The sequence below is a fragment of the Perognathus longimembris genome, chromosome 3 (assembly GCF_023159225.1).
Source record: "Perognathus longimembris pacificus isolate PPM17 chromosome 3, ASM2315922v1, whole genome shotgun sequence".
Lineage (NCBI taxonomy): Eukaryota > Metazoa > Chordata > Mammalia > Rodentia > Heteromyidae > Perognathus > Perognathus longimembris.
Window position 1 is genome coordinate 12517787 of NC_063163.1, and position 6826 is coordinate 12524612.

The window sequence follows — 6826 nt, forward strand, 5'->3', positions numbered from 1 at the left end:
TGGTAAAACATAATTTGAAACAAGTTCAAGTTGTTTCTTTCATTTCTTCAGGTGTATTTAAGAGTGTCTATGCCAAAGTTCCTGTGAATGCAAAGGGTTTTTTCCTTTTCTTTTCTTTTTTTCGTTTTGGGGCCTCTAGGTTATTCAGCTGCTCAGTTAATGGAGCAGATCTCCCTCCAAAGTTCCTCAGAGTCATGATTCTTTATTCATCACCCATCATTGCTCTTCTTGCTTTTATGTCAAAATGCCTGCAGGCCTGGGGCTTAATGCCACCTTTCCCATCCCCCTGGGATTTTGTTCTATTTTTCATCCATAAAGTATTACTTTGAGAGTGGCTACAGCTGGTATTTTATTATTTATTCATTTATTTTATCCGGTATTGTTGAGTTCATACTGTGTTTGGAGTAGAAGTGGAAGTTCAAAGCCTCAACTCAACATTCTTTTTTACCTGAATAATTTACCACAAGTTTCTATTATATTCTTTCTGCTCTTGACAGTGTTATTGTTTTAACAATCCATATTCAATTTTATTTCTGCCCTTGGTTAAAGTCTTTCATTGGCTCAATTGTCTTAAGATGTGTTCTGGTCTCCTTAGTGGGACATTTAAAGTCTCAGTAGTTCTCATTTATTTATCAAATCATCTCCTTAACTACTCAGCCACAAATCCACACCATGCATCCATGTCTACCTGCAAGAATCTTGCATAGCTTCCCGCCTCGAGTGTCCTCACTGGAATTTAACTTTTCCCATGCCTTCACTTAATTCTCACATATTGAATTTTGTTTAACTCGATTATCATTTTCCCCATGGAAAGAACCATGGCTTGTTTGAATAAGCATTTTGTGTTATCAGTTACATTAACCAGCAAAATTAACTGATATTTTATGAGCATTGCAATTTCTAATGTGTGCCCCCAATTCAACACTATAGCATCTATCATTAGGGAACTTTTTCTCATTCATATTTGAGATGGGTGGAGTTTTGAGGAGTCGGGCTTTATGAAATACAAACAGTAAAAACAAAGCTCACATACAGAACCGATGTGGCAGACTGATACAAGCATTTAACATAAATTAACTCATAAATTAACTGCCTATAGGGCAGCCCAGGTGGAACTCTTATTTTACGGATGAAGAAATGAAGGCACAGACAATTGTAGCACAGGTTTTATTTTAGGCTGCCCAGTAACATCTAGGATGGGTTTGCATAGAGGCAGTCTGTCTCTGGAGTCAAATCTCTCAGCCATCGTATTTTACTTCCTGTCAATATATGTATGGTGCTTTTGATACATGTTACCTCTTACTAGATTAAACAAATAAAGGGTACAGAAATCACTTCATGTGGCTTTCAACAAACAAACCACACTTCTGCATGATGGATTACTCTATAGACTCTATTCCATGGAGAATTGCTAATTGTCTCTCCTACCTGCCATGACACTTTCAACTACATCAATGTTCATATAAACACTTAGATTTCCCTTGAGGACATTTGTGGTGTTTTGTGCCTATAGTACTAGTACCCAGGAGGCTGAGGTGGGAAGATTGCCAGCTTTGGCTACATGTTAGGACCTAGTCTCAAAACAAACAAACAGGGCTGGGAATATGGCCTAGTGCCAAGAGCGCTTGCTTTCTATACATGAAGCCCTAGGTTCGATTCCCCAGCACCACATACATAGAAAATAACCGGAAGTGGTGCTGTGGCTCAAGTGGCAGAGTGCTAGCCTTGAGCAAAAAGAAGCCAGGGACAGTGCTCAGGCCCTGAGTCCAAGGCCCAGGACTGGCAAAAAAAAAAAAAAGGATAAACAAAATAGCAAGAAAGTATGGTAGAAAAACTAAGAAAATGAATTTTCAAAGCTGTCTTTACAGTGGAAATAGAATGCTTTGAACATTAGAGCTGCTTTAACTTCTGGAGAACATAAAAACTTAGTGAATGTTTCTTATCCCCTACAGAGTTGATTATTTAAGTTTGTAAATGATGAGAAAGACTATTTTATGGAGGTTTATCACACAGTCTCTGGTTTTTGGAGAGAAACGAATCAGTCATAAACCCCTTAATGATTTAATAAGTGCATATTATTGATTTCTGTGACACATTTAATATTTAGAAAATAATTGTTTTAGACTAGTTGCCTGTAAGAATATGAACTCCAGCAATTGATCAACTTGTTCAAATTCAGAGATAATTTAATATATCTTTGGAGCCCTGGGCAACCCTTTTATTTTTAGCTTGATTTTTATAGAGCATTATAATCTTCTGATCCATGAATAGAAGGTTAAGAATAGTCCTTAGGTTCCTCCCACATTGAGTGGTTAGAAAATTACTGATTTAGTTAGATGTTTTAAAACGTAGATCACGCAAGAAGTTTGACATTTACTCTTCTGATTACTATTGATAGAAAGATTACCAGGGGAATTTAATAGACAAAGTGACCTTTTAGATAGACTCTTAGATAGACCCATATGTTAATATTTTGGAAAGGGATACTGTTAATGGGTGCACTATTTAATAGTTTTTGATAGCATAATAATTAGTCTTATTCCCTTTGGTGAGTTTTATAATTAAAGTTACCACTTTAGTACCAGAATATGTTCTTCACAAACTTAAAACTAGTATATAGTAGATAATCGTTAATAATCTTGAAGTAGTACTTATTCACTTATTATAATTATTGCCAAACTGATTCATTTTCTGAAATTGAAGTAAACTTACTGTTGTTGACAATCTACCTGCTTCACTGATTTTCTTCTCACTGAAAAACATGCACTCTTATTGAATTTAACAAATATTGGAAACCAGATTATCTATAATATTTTGTTGATTTTGAAATAGTGAATTTTTTCTCAGTTTTTGTTCCATTGCTTTACAATTTAAGTTTGGGAAGTTTAAATGTATTCTTGTTTCTTATAGTGTGTGTTCGTGTGTGTGAGCTTGTGCACGCATATACAAACATTCTAGTCTTGGGCTTGAATTCAGTACCTTTATCTTTCACTTGGCATCTTGCTCAAGGCTGGTCATTTAAAACTGGAGCTTATCTCCAGTTCCTTTATATTCTTTCAAAGACAAGTCCTCTATCATCACTAGGGATGCATTTTAAAGTTCTGGCTTTGACTATTAAAGAGAATTATTATTTCTTAACATTACATTTAGGTACAAGTACAATGCATTCTTACATTTTTATTCTTTGAATATTTTCACAATATGATACATCCTTTCTAAAGTGTCTTCTGAATTTCTTTCTCCACTCACTATCACTCCCCACACTCTTCTAAAACCAAGATTTAGTTTGGTTTCTTATTCTATTTTAGTTTGTCACATGGCATCATTTTAAGTCAAAATAAGAAAATAATAAGACTAAACCAGTGCAAAATAGGATGGCTCAAACTTGAAAAATAGCCTTCCCAAATTCTCATGGGATTTGTCCTGTAGCTTCTAATCTCCTTGCTAACTTGTACATTCTTGTGAATTGTAGCCTTTGGACTGTTCGGGCATCAGCCCTTGTCCTAGGCACTTGTCTACACATGGTTTAACTTCAACGGAACACACGACAGTCAAGTATCCCTTCACATAAACAGCTAACAAAATATGGAATTTCTAGATGAGTCAATCACATTTCACAATGAGCATACTGGGTTTATATGTGCATGGTCATTTTTCCCTCACAAAGTCATGAAAGTTTTATTAAACCACCTATAAATGTATACTCCTGTGTGCTTTTCACATTTCTAGTGGTATAATGTGGATATTGTATACTACCTTGATCATTTGATTATAGTATCTTGTAGGTCTATTTGGAAAGGTCAAAGAGGAGTGTGAATAAATCCTTTTCCTGGAGTAGGTGATATCTGAAGGATGTATTCATATACAGACAGAAATGGGAAGGACAATCAATGAAAAAGGAAGGTAAGAGTGGCAAAGAACAATTCAGCTCTTAGAAATACCAATTAGCACACAGTAAAAAAGGTACGCAATATTTACAATAGTGATATGTGAAGTAATAAGGAATTAGTATGGTATTGGGGTTCATAGATAACTTGCTTCCACAAACAATATTCTCGAGTATTGAATTACCTTTACTCAAATAGCAAGATTAGTTATATCATCTATGTGTGCTAAGGATATTCAATGAAACCATAACTCTATGAGGTCTTTGACTTCATTTCTAAAATAGCATACTATGAATCCCAGCAAAAAAAAATCATATTCCAGATGAAGCCAGAACCTCAGGCATGTTGAATATAAAATTCATAGTGACCTATGGCTACCCAAGTGTCTGAATCAGAGAGGTGCTTCATATTTTGGTAGTGGCCAGAAATAATCCAGCCTACACTCATGGACATCAGAGAACATGGAATCTAATTTCTTTTCATAAGATAAAAGGGAAAACACCTGCTGAGAATTCCCATTTTGGTAAGATATAAGAATACCTTTTACACTGTATTAATTCTATACCAATATCCCAGAAAATTGTATGGAAATTGAATCTTTCACACATTATCTATTATTATTTTGGCAATTAGCTTCCTATGTAGCTTCCCAGCTACAAAATCTTGATATTTAGTTGATCCTTGGCTGTCTGCAGCTACTAATACCACGGCTCTGTTGTGCTTGCCTGAGTCACAGTTAACTGTCTGTTGGTAAATATTTTTAAATGTCCAGGGGAAATTTGCCTTTTAAACAAACAGTTGTGTAAAGTTTTAAATAATGTAAGTGTTATCTATTTACTGGCACGTTATTATTTGAATTTACAATGAGAGTATATTGCCTGAGAAATAGCAAAACTTCACAGTGTTGATTTTATGAATAGTTCAGTCAGCCACTCTGTGGCATATTTCTTATTCATTCAGAAGAACTATAAACAGTTACTTGACTGTAACTATTCCCTATCATATAGAGTTTGGGTAAGCCAAATTGTACATCAACACAAATGATAACTATACTCTTCTCCATTTCAATGATATTTGTGCAAACAAATTCAGACTTGTGGATGAGACTGATGCCCCAAAACATTGATTGATGCACATTGCACATAAGAAAACAAACAAACAAAAAACCACCTGCAAAGTGTTTAGAAATGTATTATGTATTCAGAAAGTGATTAATTTTAAAATTAACCATGCTACTATTTATGTGATGTCATTCTAAATGAAAAAACAAAGGAAATAATTTGCAGAGTAAACCTGTTCAGCAATAGCTGTCTTTTAATTGTAGAAATTGAAAAAGTATTGTGGATATACTGCAGTATTAATGCAAAGTATTTTGTTACTACAGCAACCAATAAGTACATTTCCAGATACCCATTATGATTATGGGTTTTCAGGATTCCAACCATTCAAATTTCAAATGAGCATGCCTTTCTCTTCCAGTCTTTCAAGAAAAGTAAACCACCCTTCTCTGAGGATATGGCTCTGTATGAGATCCTTACAAGAAGGACAAAGTCCCTATTCCATCGACTTGCTCTAAAAATACATGGAACATATTACTTCAGATAGAGAATGCATCCAAGATTTAACTAATAACAACAGATGTGACACTTGATCTTAGCCAAAAGGTCAAGAAATGATGACAGTAGATGTTTCCTGAATTATTATTTTTAATGTCTTGGTTTAATAGCTGTGCTATAAGCAAACTTCAAAAAGTTAAAGAGTGCTCCATATATCTGTTACACAAATGCGTATACACACACTCACTCACACACATACTCATATTTATTTTAATTGGGCATAGGTTTTGTAATGTCAAACATCAATTCCCTTTGTTTACATAATTTTCAAAAATAAAATATTTCTTCATATACTGTTGGCTTACAAGATAAGATGTCAATGACTTACAATTTATTATTTTTTTTCTATCTTAAAATCTCAGGTTCAATTACAAAATAAAATAATTTCATTTTACTGTAAACCAATATCTGATTCCCTAATATTGAATATATTCCCACAACTTTTTTCTTCTGCTGTCATCTTGATGGTGTTCTCTTGCTGTAACTAGGGACAATAATAACTATTATTTTACCAAATTGTTCACTGCATATAACAATCAACCTTCTGTCATGGCAGTGTAAGATGGAAGTGTAAGTCTAAGTTTGGAAGTTACAGTATAGATGCAGATTATGGTAGTATTTTGAGAATAAGCCTCTTCTGAACTTGAAGCTAATAGGCTTTGTTATTGATGCTAGCTTTTATTGGCTAACTGTAGGCTAAATTGTAGAGATATAGTAGAGATGAGCACTGGGAGAGTGCTTGGATGAGATTCACATAAGAAGATAATACTGATAATAAATGTTAGAAGGACTATAATCTAAATCAATGTATCTTATGATCAGTAAATCAGATACTGATAGGAATTTTGAATATGACCAGAAAGATTTGAAGTACAATATTTAATAACATGGTTTCCAAAATGCAGCATTCCCTGCAAATTGTGCTGCAAAGAAACTGGTATATTACAGTCCATTTAGCAGATATGCCACTATAACTTAATTATAAGTTAATTATAACTTACCTGTGAGATAAATAAAAACATGTAGCTTGGAAGATAGAGAGTTTTGGATTGGCATCACTGGCTCATACCCGTAATCCTTACTACACAGAAGTCTGAGAACTAAGGGTCATGGTTCAGATCCAACACAGCTAGGACATTTGGGGAACTTATATCTTCAACTAACCACCAAAATGCTGAAGTAGAGCTGTGGAGCAAGTGGTAGAGCACTAGCAAAAGAAGCTCTGGAACAGTGCCCAGTCCCAGACTTCAAGCCTCAGGACCAGTTCAATGTTGTTTTCCCCCCCTTTATACCTGTTCACTGACAACATTCAACTAGAAATTG

The 6826-nt window shown here is 34.5% G+C and overlaps 1 non-coding gene across 1 annotated transcript; it reads right to left on the reverse strand.

Annotated features, from left to right (window-relative positions):
• Positions 1-5379: 5379 nt before the first annotated feature.
• LOC125349820 lies at positions 5380-5564 on the reverse strand. Its single transcript, XR_007210623.1, has one exon. It is a non-coding gene; the product is annotated as a U2 spliceosomal RNA (small nuclear RNA).
• Positions 5565-6826: the final 1262 nt, after the last annotated feature.